Raw genomic sequence first — 20942 nt, 5'->3', positions numbered from 1 at the left:
AACATGGTTTCAATGATCTTTCAAGAGCTAAGCCTTACTCCTAAAAATGCTTTGATTAACATGCGTCTGCAAAGCAAGATTTACTTTACCAATCCCAGGGGAGAGAGAAGGAAATGAGGAAATTAACTGATTAGCTGTCCTACAGGCCAATATTGAGACCCTATCTTTCCTCCAAGATGGTGGGGTGGATCACTGACTCCCAAGCTGTATATTTACCATCAACAGGTACATATACCAGCAGGGCAGCTAGGGGGTGTAGTGGATAGAGCACTGAGCTTAGAATCAGGAAGCTTCATCTTCATGACTTGGAATCCAGCCTCAAACACTTACTAGCTATGTGACCTTGGGCAAGTCATTTAATGCTCTTTGCCTCAGTTTCCCCATCTGTAAAATGAGCTGGAGAAGGAAATGGCAAATCACTCTAGTATTTTACCAAGAAAACCCCAAGTGCATCATGAAGAGTTAGGACATGACTAAACAGCAATTCCAGCAGGTGTTGTATTTTTTTAATAATTATTTATTTTTAGTTTTCAACATTCACTTTCATAAGATTTTGAGTTTTAAATTTTCTCCTCCCCCCTCCCAAGATGGTATACAATCTGAGATAGGCTCTACTTATAGATTCATATTAAACAGATTTTCACATTAGTCATGATGTAAAGAAGAATTAGAACTGATGAGAGGAACCACAAGAAAGATGAAACAACAGAAAAGGAGAGCAAATAGTATGCTTCCATATGCATTCAGACTCCAAAGTTCTTTCTCTGGAAGGTATTGTATTTTAAGTAGAACTAAGAAACACATCCATAAAAATAGCAGGGACAAAGTAACTTAAGGGTCATTTAGACCCAGCTCTTTTTCAGTGATGATTCTCTCCTACAGCGTCCCAACAGATCAGTTCCTACCATTCCAGTAATGACGTAGATTCCCTCACTTCTGAATTGGAAGCCTCCCATAGTGGCTGAAGCAACCAAGCAGTGGTATTGGAGGAACAGGGTAAGAAGCCTGGACCTGCACCATTTTTATACAGTAAGCAACATGAATCAGGAGAAGCTTATAGCTACCAGGACACAGCACTAATGAGAAATAAGTACCACCATGGGAAAAATTAAGGGTTTGACCAATTGCAAGAGGAGAACAGGCCTGTCTAATTAAGACTGAATTGGGAGTGGGTGGTAAGCAGAGGGGAAAAAATTCAGGGCTACCAAATGGGGCCTGGGAACAGTTCAAATTTATAAAAGAGAAGTATTCTGTTGAAGACAATTCTCCTTCTCTTGGACCTCCCCAACCTAGGTTAGCTGACTTTGCCAAGTGAAAAGTTTCTCTTAAATATGTAAGCCAAAAATGAACCACTGACTACTTTCATGAGTTAAAAGGCTAGAATATTTTTGCTTACCATTGACCAAAAAAAAAGCCCACCACAGAGGATGTGATGAATCATTGCTGCTTTCAATAAGACTATGATATAAGGAAATTCTTAAGTGAATTATCAGTCATACCAGAAATAACAACAATGTAGATACAGATGGCCAAATGATGGCCACATCACTGCTACAAAAAACCAACCATAAGATCACCTGGATTGCAAAGTCCTTGTTGAGAGGCAAAGTGTTTTAATTATGTTCATCTTATCTAATGTCTTAGCAGAGTATACTGCACATAGTAAATAATCAGTAATTGGCAGTTATCTGAATAACCTTCATGGACTAGCAGTCCCTAGACAGGTTCTTAACCTGGAGTCTACAGGTATATCCCAAATTGGATAAATTCAAAAGGTCCATGAATTCTTAAAAATATTTTGATAATCATATTCCAATATAATATGTTCCCTTTGTAATCCTATTGCTTTTATACATTTAAAAACATTCTGAGAAGGGATCCTTAGACTTCGCCAGACTGCTAAAGGGGTCCATGACCACCCCCCCAAAAAAAATTCAGAACCCCTGCTCTAGACCATACTTTGAAATTTACAATTTTTATCCCCTAAAGGGACCAAGTTCCAGACATGCCTTATTGGGATGTACCCTAAACAGAGCCCATTATGGATGAAAAAGGGTTTCCCTGATTACACCAGTAACAATTGTTTTTGGTTTTCATTTTATTTTTATGTCATAGTCATTGCATGATATACCCAGCCCCAGGAAGAAGGAACCCTCTCTTCCTTGTCACATAGAAAAAAAATGATTAAGCAAAACTCAGCAGCTGCATTTAAAAGTATTTGCAACATTCTGCAACCACAGTCCTCTACCTCTCTATAGAAAGGAAGGAAATGTAGATCATTGTCTGTTCTCCTACCAGAGGTGGGGTACCTGAAGCCTGGAGGCCACACGTGGCCCTCTAGGTCCTCAAATGCAGCCTTTTGACTGAATCCAAACTCCATGTTCTGTTCTGTGAGTTTGGATTCAGTCAAAGGCACGCACCTGAGGACCTCAAGGGCCACATGTGGCCTGGTGGCTGCAGGTTCCCCACCCCTGTAAGTGGTCATTAAGAATTTTGTTCAACTGGCATTCTTTAAGACATGTTCAGTCTTGAAGTCATTATCTACTGAACTTTATGTTTTGAGTTTTTGCGGCCTGTGTCAACTGGTAATACTTCACTTTAATCCAAGGAGGTTTTATTCAACAACAGATAGCCAAAAAAAAAAAAAAAATTCCCATTCAAAATACTTGGATTTCCTGAAAGCAAACCAAAGACTGCTACAAAAATTGGAAAGGGAGCCTCTGCCAGGTGGGGTAAAGCTAAACAGAGACCTTCCTACCTTGAAGGTCAGCATTTCCCTTCTCAGTGGGACTTTGTAGGATGGGCATTACAGTCATAGTATATTTTTGTAGGTGCCCACAACCAGAGATCCTTTTATGCCTCTGTCTTAAGATTAGAGAAATGATTCAGGAGCCCTGACTGCTGAGAGCCCATTGTTAAATCTTCATCATGACCATTTACACCTTGGAAATTGGCAAATGCTGCAAATCAGAGCTTGATTTATTGTTTTGTGGATTGTCTGTTCTTAAGCAAGTAATGGAGAAAATTGCAATAATGCAGATTAAATGTGTGTCCTGCATACAATTTTTCTTTTTTCAGACAGTCAATTGTTAAACATTTACCAGAACAATCCTGATTACAGGCCTAAAAAAACTATTTCAAGAAATCGGATCAATGGTGTCTAAGCCTGTACTGGATTTTCAGCAAAAATGAGTTTCCCTTAAGTTCCCTGACTGCTGTGGACTTGGGTTTTCTTCCGAGAAAACCCATTTTTTCGGTGGGAAGCTTAATTCACACAGAAGTGTTATTGTTTCGATTAAATGAAAAAATTGTGAAGCAATTGGTAACATATAAGACTAGAGGAAAATCAAATGAAATACTATCTATCAATTGGCCAGCTTAAGCCATGAAAATTCAAGTGCTTTGGGTGAACCTTTCTGAAAGATGTGATGGCTACAGCTACCAGGTACAGAGGCTGCCTCGCTAAATGTATATCCTTATACTCCCAGGGCTCCCCACAATTTTTTACCCCTTTACCTAAAATGAAAAATAATAACAACTGTAAAATTAACATTCTGAGAAGGGTTTGCAAAGCTCTTTACAAACTATCTTATTTTATCCTCAAAACAATCTTAGGAAGTAGATAATATTATTAGTCCGATTTTAACTGTTAAAGAAACCCAGGCAGACAAAGGTCAAGTGACTTGTCCAGGGTCTCATAGCTAATATGCATCCAAGGCTGCATTTGAACTCAGGACTTCCTGACTCCAGTCCCAGCACTCTAGCCAATGTACCACTGTATTACTCCCACTGATCCATTATTTCATCAATGTGGCAATTCTCTCAAGCATCATCTTAACTCAGGTTTACACAGTCCTTTTAGATTTACAAAGTTCTTTTCCTCACTACAACCCTGTGAGACGGGTAGTCCAAGTATCATTATCCCCATTTAACAGGTGAGAAAACTGAGGATTGGTGAGCTTGCCAAAGTCGGCTAGCAAGAGGGCCTGAACTCAAACCCCAAGTCTCCGGATTCCTATTTCAGCCCCAGGGCTCTTTCCCCTGTACCTTATTTCCTCTAATATCCAAAATGCCATCACCTCATTATCCTGCAAAACTGAACCTGCCTGGTACTCCCATATCATCAGTACCCTCTACCCTTCAGACTGGACCCTCTGACTGAAGGGCAGAGCCATGGGCTCTCGGGCCTCTGAGGAAAGGGCTCAGCACATTCTTCTCTCCATTTCCCACTGCTTTTGGACTTCTCCACCCTGTCCAGGCACCGGGTACCTTCTCCCCTTTCCCTCCACTTTTCAGCTTCCTTTTGTGTGTTGTTTCCCCCCTTTAGAGTGTAAGCTTCTTGAGGGTAGGGGCTGTCTTTTTTTTTTTAACTTAATTCGTATTTGTATCCCCAGCACTTAGTACAGTGCCTGGCAATTTAATTCAATTAAATAAACATTTATTAAGCACCTAGAACGTGCCAATCACTGTGCTAAGCACTGGGGATACAATTAAGAGAAAGAAGGATAGCCTCTGCCCTCAAGGAGCTTACACTCTAAAGGGGGGAGACAACACACAAAAGGAAGAAGGGGCAACAACAGGGAGTACCCAGAGCAAGGGAATCCCGTTCCATGGAGTTGGAGTGCAGTGAGCTGAGAGTCCAATTTCTGCCTTCTATAGAGGAAGGTTTTTGGAGGAATTGAGTCCTCTACTCTCCAGCCCTCCAATCAGAGAGAAGGCTGAAGGAGGCCTTCAAATAAATGCTAATTGACTGATAACACCTCCTGACCTTCTCAACCTCCCATAGCCTCATCCACAACTTCCCCAGGCAGCTAAGACACCTGTCCCTTTACTGCCTGCATGACCTCGCAAAGTCATTGAACTCTATGGACTTCAGATTCCTTGTCCGTAAAACAAGAGGTTACACTAAATAACCTCTAATTTCCCCTTCAGTTCTATATCTGTGAATCCTTTGCTCCACCAGACCTGTGCACAAAATAATTTTTTTTTCCTCCCAAAGTAGTCCAAAGAGGTAAGAAATGCATGATGATAATATCATCCCAACCCAGACTATCATACTTGTTATGGAGTTCAGGAATCCCACGGAAAATTGGGGAATGGGCTGAGATTGGCAAGGGCTCCAGTTAGGAGTCCTTGAGGCTGCTGGTGGTGAAAGGAATAGAGTTCTGAGTCTGGAAGTTTCATCTGCATGAGTTCAAATCTGGCCTCAGATGCTTACTAGCTATGTGACCCTGGGCAAGTCACTTAACCCTGTTTGCCTCAGTTTCCTGGTCTATAAAATGAGCTAGAGAAGGAAATGACAAACCAGTCCACTATCTCTGCCAAGAAAAGCTCAAATGGGATCATGAAAAGCAGACACAACTCACCAACAACAACAAAGCTGATGAGAGGCAGGGCATGAGAGGAGTATATAGAACTGAGGAGAAGAAGGAAGACATCTGCCCTCCTGAGAGGATTTTTTTCTTGTTCTCATTTCATTGCTCTCCTGTTACAGTTGGCATCTGATCTTCCAATAGTCTAGCTTCATACTTTGGTCTCTAAAAATGTGTTAATAGAAATATCCACAAATACATTGTTGGCGATGTTTCAACCAAGTGCCAACCTGAGATCAAAATGTAAGCAAAGAGAGACTTGCCCTAGAAACACCAGCCCCTGCAGACAACACAGAGGATGGGGTGATGTTGCATAAGCAGAGGGTGAGAAGCCAGTGTTTATGTAACAATGAATGAAAGCCAAATTTCTGGTAACACGGCCAGGGCAGTCATGTGCTCATTGCCCTGATGTCAAATCTATATGATTCACACAAACTGGCATGAGCATACAGATTTATATGTAAAGGAAAAAATGTTTACTGAACACTTCAGAGACAAACTACATTCTACTTAAACATTTTTAAAAGAAAGAATAACACACAGCTTAATAGTTAAGCTAGGCTTGTATCTATATGGATATAGATTTTTTGTTCAGTCATTTCAGTCATGTCTGACTCTTTGTGACCCTGTCTGGGGTTTTCTTGCCAAAGATACCAGAGTGGTTTGCCTTTTTCCAGCTCATTTTAAGTGACTTGCCCAGGGTCACACTGCCATTAAGTGTCTAAGGTCAAAATTTGAACTCAGATCTTCCGGACTCCAGGCCCAGTGCCACCTAGGCCTGAACAATCTGTTACTATATTTAACTCATTTAAAGCCCAGGGGAACTGTTTCAGCTCCTCAGGTTCACAGGGTTCCCTCCTTAACAACTTTTGGTAGTCTAAATTAGCTGAAAAATTAGAAGTACAATCACAATCTCTCCAAATCCCCAGATAGTAAAATTCTTTTTAAAAATTCCTTAAAATTCCTTTTAAAAAAATTCCTAAAATCTCCTAAAACAGAGGTTCGGCTCTTTGAATTAATTTATATCTATCCCTAGTTAACCCTGGATCTCTCTGGTAGAAGCAAATCTCTGGATACCACAAACATTGAGGGTAAAAAAATCAGTATGGTACATTAGTCAGTCAATAAGCATTTATGGAGTGCTGTTCACCAGGTACTGTGCTAGGCACAGGAATACAAAGAAAGATCACTTTGATAGCTGAGTGGTAGATGGACTGGACTGGGAAGAGACTTGAGCCAAGGAAAGCAACCAGGTTATTACAATAGTCCTGGCTGGAAGTGAAGAGAGCCTGCATGGGGGCAATATCAACCTCGAGGTGAGGGGGTGGGGCTTTATAAGAGATATGCTGTGAAAGCAGAATTGACAGGACTTAGCTATAGATTTGTGACGTATGAAAAGTTGGAGAGACATAATTTCTGGTTAGTTAATCATCTTATTAATTATGGCTAGCAAATAATTAATAAAAGGAAGGTCATTTGGTTTTCTCTCATGAACCAAAGACCCCTCATGGAGGCCTCTTGATGCTTACAATTGGAAGAGGAGGTAAAGAGGCAATCAACTCTGATTGGTTAACAATTAATGAAAGAATGAATATTATAATGAGAGATAGATCTATTCTAATGAGGGCAGGGTTGGGGGGTGGGGGTGGCCCGGAGACATGACTTTGATTATTCTTCCTACTCCCAGACCACCTCCAGTCTTGGGCAATCTAGACCAAGGGATCTACTCCTCAACCCAAGCCTATCTGAGTAGAACACAATGGGCCAGAATTCACCTAGACTAGATTCTCTTTATAAGGTTTTTCTAGTTGAGTGGAGTAACAATTTCACTTAGAGAAGATGGTCCAGGTGGGGTAATTTTTGCACAAGGTCAGTAACGTCCTTCAAAGATTGGCTCTATTAATCTACAGGGGTTTATTTTTGAATGAGGAAATAGAAAAAAATCTTCATCTCAATTAATAGTCAGTTATTAACATAAGTGAGAAATAACCATTTCTGTCAGATTGGATATGGGAGGTGAGAGTGAGGAGTTGAAGATGATACCTTGATTTTGAGCCTGGGTGATCGTAAAGATGGTGATGCCCTCAGTATTAACAGGGAAGTTAAAAAGAGAGGAGGGTTTGGGGGGAAGATAGTGAGTTCAGTTTAGAGAACGTTGAGTTTAAGATTTCTATAGGACGTAATACTTCAAAGTGTCCAATAAGAAGTTATAATATACAGTTAGGACTGTATAAATAGATCTGAGAATCATCTATATAGAAATAATAATTGAATAGGTGTGAGCTAATGAGATCATCAAGCAAAATGGTATAGAATTAACAATTATGTTGATAAACAGGCCCATGAATTTGGAACCCTGCCTAAAAAGCTATTAAACTCTTCATGCCCTTTGACCTACTGATAACTCTACTGGATCTATTCCCCAAAAGAATCAAAGAAAAAGGAAAAGGGATCCATATGTGCAAAAATATTTATGGCAGCCCTTTTCATGGTGGCAAAAAATTAGAAATGGAGAGGGTGCCCATCAATTGGAAAATGGCTGAACAAATTATAATATATGAAGATGATGGAATACTATTGTGCTATAAGAAATGGAGGGGATGGTTTCAGGAAAACCTGTGAAGACTTGAATGAACTGATGCAAAGTGAAGTGAACGTAATCAGGAGAACAATGTATGCAATAACAACAATATGGTAAAGATAAGACTTTCAAGGTTCTTTAGGTACCCTGATCAACACAATGACTGACCCCAAATCTAAAGACCTCATGATGAAACATTGTATCCACCTTCACATAAAGAGCTGATGAACTCACAGTGCAGATTGATGTATATTTTTCTTCTTTGCTTTTTCTACTAAAGCAGGAATGAGTTTTGCTTGAATATGTTTTTCTTGACTATACATATTTATAACAACCTTTGTTTTTCTTTGCTTTCTCAATAGATGGGTCAGGGGAAGGTGGGAGGGAGAGGAAATAAAACTGAAAATAATGTAAAATTGAATTTTAAAAAAACAGCCAAAGAGGAAAAGATAGAGAAAGAACAGACATTTTCTTGGAACTTCCCTCAGTCAATGAGGAGGTGAGTATAACAGCTGGCCTCAATCCAAGTCTTCTGCTACTAGATACTTGTAGGGCCATTAGCCTGCCTTAATATCTCCCTTTCTCCTCTCACTAATTGTTCCTTAGCTCTTGGTTCTTTCCAGTTTATCTCCAGACGTTCCCACTCTTTCCTCTCCACTACCAGACCCTCAAAATCTCTCCTCCCCCGGATAATTGAATAACATGAATTCTGAACTAATCCCTTATTTTTATAGACAACCCACAACTGTTGACCAAGTTTCCTGAGCCAGTCTGAGCTATTCCTGTCAATGTCACTATAAAGCATCCAAGGACTTTTCACTTAATGGAGTGTGATTAAATTGATTGAGAATTGTTATCACCTAATTAATGTATCTGAATATGGTCTAATCACTTTAAGTAGAGGTAGGACAATCAATGAACCCGTACATCCATATATGCTAATGAGGGTTTTGTGAATGTTTATTTTGAACACTTGTGGATAGAGGGGAAGGGAAGAATGAGAGAAGGTATCGTGGTACAGTTGGAGAAGTACCGGATTTAGAATCAAAGGGTCTGAGTTGAATCCTAGATTCATCATTTACTTGCTAAGTTATTTTAGGTACATCATTTAACTTCTCTGGGCCTCAGTTTCCTCATCTGTGAAAGGGCATTTGTAGTAGTTGACCTTTAAAGTTCCTTCTGTTTCTAAATCTCTGATCCAATCATCTTATCTCCATTCCAGGGGTGGGGAACCTTAGGCCTCAAGATCACAAGTGGCCCTCTAGGTCTTCAAATGCAGACCTTTGTCTGAATCCAAACTTCACAGAACAAATCCTTTGGGAACAAATCTCTGTGAAGTTTGGATTCAGTCAAAGGGCTGCACTTAAGGACCTAGAGGGCCACAGGTGGCCTGGAGGCTGCAGGTTCCCTATCCCTGGATCATATCAAGCAACCCCCACAGACCTTCCTTGAACATTGGACTCTAGGGAAAAGGCCCCTAAAAATACAATACATACTCTGAAGTTACAACCTACAATTAGAAAGACATGAACTTACCTAGCTGAGTTGTAGGGGCATTGTCACATAGTAGTAAGTGTTTGTTTTGGAGTCAGAAAGACCTAGTTTGAAACATCTCCCAGAGGCTTAGTATCTATGTAACTGTGGTTGAATCACTAAACCACTTTTGGGCATGTTCTACTCCTCTGGAAAACAGAAATAATGATAGTATCTGACTCAACATGATATTGTTAGAATCAAGTAAGATAATGATGACCTAAAATGACTTTACAAACTACAGAACATTATATACATGTTACCTAGCAGGAGGAGCAACACAACACTTAGCACGGTGCCTGGCACATAGTAGATATTTAATAAATGTTTACACATACACACACATAGAGCAATACACATAAATATATATATTCGCACATGAAACTATAAATCTATTATGTACAACTTGCTATTCCTTTTAAATATTTAATAATGTTATCACGTGAATTGTTTTTTCCTCCCTTTTTTTGTTCTTCCCCCCTTCCTGCCCTGGAGATGGCTACCATTAGACACAAATATGTGTATATATACGTAAAATCATTCTATACATACTTCTATTTATCAGTTCTTTCTCTAGATGCAAATAGTATCTTCCTTCATATGTCCTTTGTAATTAATTTGGGTATTTATAATAGTCATAATGACTTGGTCGCTCAAAGTTTCTTAAAACAATATTGCTGTTACTGTATACAACGTTTTCTTGGTTCTGCGCATTTCGCTCTTCGTTCTTTTGTGCAAGTCTGTTCATGTTTTCTCTAACATTGACAAGCTCATCATTGCCTATAGCACTGTAGTATTCCATCTCAATCATAGACCACAACTTGTTCAGCCACCAATAAATAATTATAAATAAATGTTTATTGACTAGCAGCAGCAGCACAGCACTTAGTACCATGCCTGGCATATTTATTGTTCAGTCATCTTTTCAGTCTTTTTGGACTCTTTGTGACCCCATTTGGGGTTTTCTTGGCAAAGATCCTGGAGTGGTTTGCCATTTCCTTCTCCAGCCCAACACATAATAGGTGCTTAATAAATGTTTATTGACTAGCATCAGCAAAAGAGCACAGGGCTTGGAATCAGGGGGCCTCCTAGGTGCTACAAGTTCCGACTTATGTGATGGTGGGCAAGACACTTTCTCTCTTTGGGCCTCAGTTTCCTCATCTATGAAATGAGGGTGCAGAACTAGATGGTACCTAAAATACTGCAAATGGACAATGAGCTGGATGAAGAATTGGAGGCAAGAGAGTTAAATTACCTTTGAGAAATTACAAAGTTTGTTTGATGACCCCAGATTCTCCTTAAAACAAAGACCTTTTTTTTCCACATGCTACCTATAATGTTGCATGACTAGGGTCATGAAACACTAGTGTCCAAGGAAGTAAAATTGGGGACTTAAAAGGGCAATAGGGAGATCCAGAATGGGCATGAGCAGGCTTGCAAGCAACAGCAAAGGGGGGATGCTATCAAAGAAATGTATGAGTGGAAAAGGAAATGGGCCGGCCATATGGTAAGAGTGCTAACCACTCAGGGATAATAGATAGCCTACATGTTCCACTCACATGCTTGCAATATCCAAAGAACTCAAGGAAGGCCCCAAACTCACCCTATGGTGAACATATAGAAAGATAAAGACATGAATCACATAGGCTGGGCCAGCATGGATAGGTTGCTATCTGCATTGTGGAAGGGAGTAGGCACATCACTGAGATCACAGAGACATTGAAATACTAGTGTAGTCAGTGTCTTAGCCAAAGAAAAATCCTCATCTGAAGGCTAATCCTCTGGTAATGAACCTCTTACCACCTAGCCAGGCTGATCTTCAAATGACAGGCACTCTGTCCCTTGATAGGCTATCCCTCACTCAAAGTCTTTCTTACTTGTTAGAACCTCCCAGATTTCAAATTAAAGCCAATGCTTCTTTATCAAGTCTCACAATTCTCATGCTCTGAGTGGCTACAAGCATGGATCACTTCCAATTCTTTCACAGTCAAATGCGAAAACAAGTGTGACAAAAATTACTATAAAAAATAGGTTTTCAAGTTACCTTAGTCCAGATATTGAAAAATATGGCAAGGATGGCAATATTGTGTTTAAAGCATTGCTGATTTTAGAAAATGCCCCAGATCACCCAATTAGGAGAGTAGGCTCAAACTTAATGGTAACAAGGCACTTGTGTAGAGAATACATGTGACCAAGGGTACCTTCCAACTCCTGGCCCCAGAAATCATTTTCTTTCTTGATGGAGTCCTGTAGAGGTTCCCCTTCAGTATCTTTACTGGACTGTAAGGGTTGATGCCTATCTAACTTCTCTGTCACAAAGGGTCCCAGTCCCTAAAGCTACCACCATCCTAAGATTTGTTCATAGGCTTTTCCTCTGTCATTGGCCACTACTACTCTAGCAGATTCTGCTACCAATACTAGTTTCCAGCACTCCCTCTAATGGTTCTAAAGAATCTCCTGATCACCTGGGTACTGCCCTCCCAGAATCCTCTTTCACTTAAGATTAAAGAACAAATAGGATGAAAAGAAAGGCACCATGTGTTCATGAACACGTGGTGGCCAGGTAGGGAGAATGTAGCTCATTAATGGCTCCCCCATCTAGCAGCTCATAGCAGTTTTTCCTGCCACCAGAAAGAAAAAAAAAATGAACCTTAACGATCCTTTTCTCTTTTGTATTCAAACTTACTCTACATCTACTGAGTCATCAATTCTCCTGCTCTACAACCAATTAGAAGAATTTTCATCATCATACCATACCAATCCCCGAGTAACTCATATCTTAAGAGACAACCTGTCCAAAGTTACTTTTGTTGGATTGGAATAGTCATGGAATATTTTGTTCAGGATAATCAACTTGAACGGTAAATCTGAGCATGTTCTAATAAATGGTCCTCACTGGCCAGTCTCCCCCCATTATGTTATAAAAAATTAAAAACTTAACAAAAACCAAGCCCGCAAAGCTCACTTCTTCAGTGGATTTTGAATTGCAAGAATAGAGACTGCTACAGATATAATAATTGTAGTTAATATATAACATTTTAAAGTATGCAAAATGCCTTATACCCATGATCTCCTTCGATATATTTTGCCTTACACCAATGCTTCCACAAAAATCTATTTGGAAAGGTCCACCATTATTACCTAGGCTGAGAAAAAACCCACCAGCTTGTATTTACAAATTGTGATTGATACCAGCCTGGCTTTTATTTAACTTTATTAATGATCTGAAACAGAGAATAAAAATAAGGCTAAATAGTCAAAGCTATATGAATAATAAGCTGAATAGAAAGTTTGGAATTCTAAGAAGGATCTTTTTGTGTATTCAATCATTCAAATTCATTTATTTTCTAAGGTCAGAAAAACCGGTATTGCTTAAGCTGAGAGAGAGTATACAAAATCCTTGACATTCAGAAAGGTAAGAAAAATTTTGGAGAGCTTTTTAAAAAAAGGACAACTTGGGCATTTGGGGCCAAATCTGCCTTATTTAGTCCAGACTCACCCCAACTGAGCTTACATAAGTATGATGGAAGAAAGCGTCCAGCACTTGAATAGGAGAGAAGCAGGTAATAAATCACCAGGGAAAGATTTAGCACCAGAGAGCTCTAATTAAGGAGATTAAGCACCTGAGCTGGAGATACTGCAGAGTAAGAGACACACTTACCATCCTTGCTCCCCAAATACTAAAACCAATAGTATCGACCTAAGGAGATAGCTTGGAAAACAGAGAACTTTTTAGTCCTGCTTAAGAGATAAGGGCTCTCAACATGAAGTTTGGGTGTCAATCTCTTCATGCCAGAGGAACTTTTACCCTCACACTGAGACAGAATAAACAGGTAACAATACAGATAAATTAATTTCTAGGTGTCTAATCCCCTAGCCTCATCAAAGCAGCACTTTCAGCTTCCCACTTTGAATGAGAAACGTAATTAGAAACTTAAACATTATTAAGAGAGGAAGTAAAGTGGAAGCTTAGGCCCATGCCAGCTTGTAGGCCTTGAACCCATGTCTTCTGGATATCTAAGTCCAACACTCCATGAGTGTGGCCCTGCTGCCACTAAAACCTTATTAGAGTTAGAAAATAAAAACAATAACTGGTGTTTGTATGGCTAAGGTTTACAAAGAGCTTTACATATATTATTTTTCTGTCACTTTGTAGTGAATGCTTGTTCTTCCAGTAGTGTGAAAGGTTAGGTGAAGGGTTGGTAAACAGGAAGAGGAATTATTCTCTCTTGGTTGGCCCTGTCATTTATGTGGGTGTTGCCACTCATTCTCAACTCCTGCTTTTAGGGCCTTTAGTCAACACCCTCAGTTCTGACCCTCAGAGGGATTGGCTTCCTTGAGACCTACATGGAATAGCAAAGGGGCCAGAGGCACCTGAAAGCAACTGGCCTTAGTGGAATTAATTCCCACCTGCCTCCCCTAGAGACTGCTACTGGCATCATTTGTCCCTAAGTTCTCTTGGTCCATTTGGGAGAGAAATTTGAAAATAAGAACCAATAAAATCTCTTTTCTATCTAGCTCCAAATCTCCAGGCTAGAAAAGTCCTTAGCAGTTTTTTGAAAATCTGTCACTCCCTTTCCCTTGGGTACATTCACACCCATCTTTCACTTACTGTCCTCTATGCCTGAGCTGCTCACCAGCCTCACTTCCTGGTTTCCTTAGAGACTCAGTTTAAATCTCACCTACAGGAAGCCTTTCCCAGTCCCTCCTCCCCCCGTAGCTAGCACCTTCTCTCAGACATTACCTTCTACTTACATGATAGCTACATTGTGTATTTGATTTTTTTGCATGTTGTCTCCCCTATTACAGTGGGAGCTTCTTGAAGGTAAGGCCCATGCATTTGCTTTTCTTTGTCTCCCTGGCACTTAGCATAGAGCCAGGCACATAAGTCATTAATAACTGCTTGTTGACTGACATCTGGCTGCCTGTAACCCCAAAAGGCACACACAGAGATAAATCAGTACAGTAACAATGACTCTGCAGTCTTAGAGTGGTTTCCTTTAAAGCAATTAGCAAAACAGAATGCAAAGAGGCTCTTTCCAAAAAAGGGTCCCATTCGTCTCTCTACAGAGAGACAACAGGGCGGAGGGAAGAGAAGAGGAAGAGGACAGGAGAAGAAGCAGCATCTGAGACTGTAAAATTTTCCCAGTTCTCTCTGTCTCTGCAGCACCAGGGACACAGACTTAGTTTCCACTTGGTATCACCCAGTCCTGAAAGTAGAGTCTCAGAATCTTCTTTTCCTCCTCCTCCTCCTCCTCCTCCTCCTCCTCACAGCACAGCTGAAGTTTCTGGAGAAGCATCCAGTCTATGGCAGGAGTGGGCAAGAGGCTGAGCTGAGCTGGCACTGAAGCTCCCCCAGGGTGGGCACTGTTGGAGCTTTCCATGTGTTCCTCTCATGCTCACTTCTCTCCAGGAAGATTCAGCTATATTCTTTATTTAAGGCTGGGGGAGGGAAACCACTCTTTCAAACAGAATGTAGCCAAAGGGCTACAGTGGACACAAAATGGAGGATTGATGCCCACCAGTAGATACTGCTGTCTGGTGTCCTGCTATGTCTCATTTGAGTTTCACGATAACCCTGTTCTACTCTTGTCCCCCATTTTGTAGGCAAGGAAACAAGCTCAAAGAGATTAGTCAAGTAGCCCAAGTTCACATAGCTAATAAGCATAAGAAGGCAGAATTTGAACTCAGTTCCATTCTGAATCCAAATTCAGCACTTTTATAAGCCAAATTTTCCACGCTCCTGCTAGGATGGGTAGGCAAACTATGGCCTGACTGTTTTTGTGTCTAAAAACAGACAACGGAGCAGAGGTCTTGATTCATGGCTGAATTGGAGTTAAGCGAAGCAGAGTTATTCAAAGTCATCAGCCTCACTCTCTCTTCCAGAACCATCCAACTCCAATGGCAGGACACAAGTCAAGACGGCCGGGCATGGCCCAGGATGCAGCGGATGATCTTGGGGTCTTTGATGCCTGACTAAGCCCCAAGCACCCCACAGCACTTGCTTCAGCAGCCTTCGTGGCCTTTGGCCCAAATTGTTCTCCTCTGCCCATTCTGCCAGGGAAGTCATCACATGGTTGGGGTAGACATCCCCCTAATTCACTAATGGGTTTGAGGCCTGTTGTTTACCCTCAGCCTATTTTAAGCCATCTGCCAAGATGGTTTTATTAAGGTGTGGCCACTGCACATGCTGTAGCTTCTTGGAGCCACAGGTGAGAGTGCCAGCTAGACACCAAAGGTGGATAAGCAGCCCTGAAAAGAGCTTGGGCACACCCTCGCCCCAGAGGTGCCAGTCCTTCTGAACACCCCATAATGATTATTAGTAGTTAACTAAAATAATCAAAAGCTTCTGCCATTTTAAAACATCTTGCCGTTTTGAAAAAATGGTCCTATCTTTGTATTCTCAGAAGTAGTTAATGTATCGATTTGATTTGCTTGACTACATTTAAACGTACTTGTTACAAGGAAGGCTTAGGGGAGCAGAGAAGACCCGAGACAAAAAGAGTGTCAGTAAGACATTTTCAAATATATAAAGATGAAAGCAAAAATAAATGCAGAAGGGGATGCCAATAGAGCAGTTTTGTTTCTATCTTAAGGTATTTCTTTCAAAACACACAATAATACCAATAATAATAGCCCACAAGTATATAACACTTAGTGTGTGCCAGGCACTGTCACTGTGCTAAATACTTTGGAATTGTTATTCCATTTGATTCTCACAATAACCCCGGAAGGGAGGCGCTATTATTATCCCCATTTTACAGATGGGAAAACTTCAGCAAACAGAGGTTAGAGGAATTGCCCAGACATCACACAGCTCAAGGGTATCAGAAGCAGCATTTGAACTCAGGTCTTCCTGACTTCAGGCCAAGTGCCCCATCCACTGGGCCACCTTGCTGCCCCTGTGGCAGAAGCTGACAGAATCTTATACAATATCTCTTCCAGTACTTTCTTGTATACTAAAATGTTTGTGGCTGTTAATGATCGTTGAATTCACAATAAGAAGGGGAAAAAAAGTTTAAGTCTTTTAGAATTCTGTGTCCCTAGAGGGACAGCTAGGTGGTGCAAGAGCACCAGCGCTGGGGTTCAAATCTGGCCTCAGACAATTGACACTTACTAGCTGTGTGACCCTGGGCAACTCACTTAACCCTGATTGCCTTGCCAAAAAAAAAAAAAAAGAAGAAGAAGAAAAAATTCTGTGGCCCTGGAAAGTTTCTCCTGATACATTATAACTGGTGAATAAATAACATATTACCATTTTTTTAAAAATCAGTCTTTTTTGGCCCACATCCAGCACATTTGGTCCATCTGATCTGATAAAATAACTATAACAAAGTTGAAAGAACAAAACTCTGTTCCTTGGTGTGGCAATGTTTAAATAGTACCATTATGTGGAGATTTGCTAAACGTGAAAAGACAAAATGGATTATCTGAGATCACTTGTTTATTTGGAATGTTTGCACACATTCCCTACATAACTTTCAAACTGTTCCCCTTTTACCCCAAATTACAGCCCCCAAACCCCAAACTTATAACAGGCAACTTAGTCTTCAACTCCTGAAAAGGTTAAGGCCATACCTCATGAGGGCACTCATAGGGGCAGCTAGGTGGCACAGTGGATAGAGTGCCAGGTCTGGAGTCAGGAAGACTCATCTTCCTCAGTTCAAATCTAGCCTTGGACACTCACTAGCTGTGTGACCCTGGGCAAGTCACTTAACTCTGTTTGCTTCAGTTCCCTCATCTGTAAAATGAGCTGGAGAAGAAAATGGCAAATTGCTCTAGTATCTTTGCTAAGATAACCCCAAATGGGGTCATAAAGAATGGGACATCACTACCTAACAAGATACCTCATGAGCTTCATTATCTCCCTCCTCCATTGTTCAAAATGTCTCAGTAGCATCATCCACTCTCTCCTTGCCTCTGGTCACAGGATGAAGAAAAATATCACTGGTGGCAGTATAATATATTACAACTTGCCCTGACTCTGGAAACAGAGGACCTGGGTTCAAATTCTATCTCTGATGCTCACTATGTGAATAACCTTGGGCAAGTCATTTAAGCTACTGGGCCTCAGTTTCCTCATCTGTAAGGTAAGAGACCTCAGATGATCTTTGAGGTCTCTTCCATACCTAAATCTGTCATCCTATGATACAACTTCTTAGGAGGATCAAACCCTCCACCTATGCCTTTGATAAAATTCCCTCTTGGCTCCAGCAATCATCTACTTCCTCATATATCTTCAAATTCTCCCTCACCACTGTGTTTTCTCCATTGGCCTACAAACATTCTCAAGCTTCCCAAATCTCCCCCACCCTATCCCCTCAAAAAAAAAAAAAAAAAAGGCTTCCCTAGGCTCTTCTGAACAGCTAGGTAGCACAGTGGATAGTGTGATGGGCCTAAAGTCAGAAAGAGGAATCTTCCTGAGTTCAAACTGGGCTTCAGATACTTACTAGCTGTGTGACTCTGGGCAAGTCATTTAACCCTGTTTACCTCAGTTTCCTCATCTGTCAAATGAGCTGGAGAAGGAAATGACAAATCATTTCAGTATCTTTGTCAAGAAAACCCCAAACTGGGTCACAAAGAGTCAGACATTATTGAAAAATGACAACAACAAAGACCACTCTACCCCCATTCAGTTTCTGAACTAGCTCTTGTCTTCCTTACCCAACTAAACTTTTGGAAAAACTTCTCCACTAATACTTTTGTTTCCTCATGAACCATTCCGTCCTTAGTCCCTTCTTAAAAGACTTCTCCTCCCAGCCTCCACCACTCAACTAAAATAACTTTCTCTAAGAGTTGTCCATGATCCTATAGAGATTTTTTTAAGTCCTCATCCTTCCTGAAGCATTTGACACCATTAGCTGTTCCTTCTTAGATGCTACTAGGCTTCAGAACCACCACAATCTCTTGATCCTCCTACCAGTCAGTAAACAAACATTTAAGTGCATACCAGTGGCAGGCACTGAGCTAAACACTGGGGATACAAAAAAAGAGGCAAAAGACAGTCTGCCCTCGAGGAGCTCACAATCTGACTTCCACCCATTGTTTCCAGCGTAAATCATGACCCATTAATCCCTGGAGTCACAGAAGTCACTAGGTTTAGTGTGGGGGGTATTTTGATAGATTAAGTACTTCTTATATGGCCAGAGTTCCCTTGGAGATCAACCTTTAAAATCAGCTTAACTTTGTTTACAGCTTTATTAGCTGATCAGCTGAGGAATATGCATCTAATAGATTTTTTTCGTTCAAAAAATGATGTCTTTTTGTTTTTACATCACTTTCATTGCTCTTCCCTCCACCTCCCACCCCCACTGGGAGCTCTCCTTAATACCAAAAGTTTTAGAAGGGGGAGATAAGAGGGTAAGGAGGAGCATTTAATTAAAAAGTAAAACATTTAATGGAGATTTAAACAATTTGCAAATGAATGGCACAATCTCACCTACATTCCTCAGGGAATACAGTCTAATCCTACCTTTCCTCCCCCAATCTTCTTGTGTATTGGGGGTATGTAGACTACACCTTGGGGAGTAGGGGAGGGCTAACAAAGTCTCTGGTGTGACTGAATCTAGATGGGCCAGCCTACCCATGAAGCACCTGCATCTACACTTGGTCTTTCCACCTTTCCACAACAGACTTCACACACCCCTCCATAGATCTACCAATTACCTGAGCTAGTCTATCCACCTCAATAGAAAACTGCTTGCTCCTGGTTGGCGCCATGGCTCAGTACAACTGCTTCTCTGCCTTCTGGTATCTTCCATTACCTTGTCCCAGCCATCTCTGTATCCCTGCTGACACAATCCCCCTCTGTCATTACAGACGCTGAGTCTCACAAAAATCCAGTCAGCCTACCTCATAAGAAATGTAGTTCTTAGTTGAGCTGTCTAGTGTTTGCTACACAGCACCCTGGAAAATGGCAATGCCTCATCATCTAAACTGAATTCCCAATTTATCCCCAATAAAAAAAAATCTGCCTAGTGGAGTCAAGCAAATCCCTTCTACAGATAATAGCTTTCTACATACTTGAAGACAATACGTGTCAAACAAGACTGTATTAAAACCTACTATGTGCCAGGTCCTGTGATAGGAGCTTGGGATTCAAAAACCCTTAATAGACTTATATTCTTAAATGTTAAGAATTCTCTAGGTCAAACGGCCCTAAGCTTTTCAACTAATCTTTGTATGTCATGTTCTGAAGATTATCCTTTCCTAGATGCTCTATGCATGTCGATGTCTTTCTGAAAACATGGCGCCCAATTCTTTTTATTGTAGCAAAGAATTGGAAACAAAGTTGGATATATGAACATAATTGAATATCATTATTCCACAAGACATGTCAAAAAGGGATAGTTTCAGAGAAATCAGGAAAACTTTTATGAACTGATACAGAGTGAGTAGAACAAGGAGATCAATTTATGCAGTAATAAGGATAGCATATAGAAAAAATAAATTTTTGAAAGACATAAGAATTATGACCAACCTGAATCCAAATTGAAACAAACCATTTGCTCTTTTTTTTGTTGTTTTTGGTTTGTTTCTTCTTTCTCATGGTTCATTCCATTGGTTATAGTTCTTCTTGACAATATGACTAATGTGAAATATGTTTAATGTGAAGGTATACGTAGAACCTATGTCAGATTGCATGCCGTCTTGGGTAAGGGGGGAGAGAAAATTTGGAACTCAAAAGCTTGTAGAACTGAATGTTGTAAATTAAAAATTAATAAATTTAAAAGAAAAAAAAGAATTATGACCAATTTAATGACCAACCATGACTCTAGAAAACCCATGATGAAGCATTTTACTCATCTCCTGAGATGAAGGCATGGACTCAAGACACAGAATGAGACATACATATTTGGTCATGGCCAATGTGTGGATTTGTTGACTATGCTTTCTAGATTATGAGAGTTTTTGGTTTTTTTTTCTTTTTATTTGCGGGAAGAGAGATTGGGAAGAAAAGGAAAGTTATTCATAGTATTTCCCAAAAAGAAAACAAAAGAGGGCACTTTAGCATTTTTTAAAATGCACAGAAGAGAAATTCATAAGGAAACAGACAAGCAGGATACTTTAAAGCAGCATGTTGAATTTATTATATGCTTTTTAAAAAGCAAGTTACATGTAATAGAGATTCATGGTTTCATATATTCATCCTCTTTCTGTTCTATTTTATATATGGAAATATTTGGCTTTGGAAGATTATTTTTAGAATTAAAAATATATATTTAAAGAAAATATGGTGCCAGGCTGAATATAGTTCTTCAAATATGGTATGATGAAAGTGATCAAACCACTTCTCCAGGCTCAATGTCCCTTATTTTTTACTTTTCAAGTTGATGCTTTAATAAAGCCTGTGCATGACTTTATATGCATCTCTTTCAAATTTGCATCTTACTAAACTTGGCTCATCAATCTAATGCCAGACTTTTTTTTTTTTGTATTCTGACTTTATAATACAG

The sequence above is a fragment of the Trichosurus vulpecula genome, chromosome 7 (assembly GCF_011100635.1).
Source record: "Trichosurus vulpecula isolate mTriVul1 chromosome 7, mTriVul1.pri, whole genome shotgun sequence".
NCBI lineage: Eukaryota > Metazoa > Chordata > Mammalia > Diprotodontia > Phalangeridae > Trichosurus > Trichosurus vulpecula.
This window is presented reverse-complemented; position numbering follows the sequence as displayed.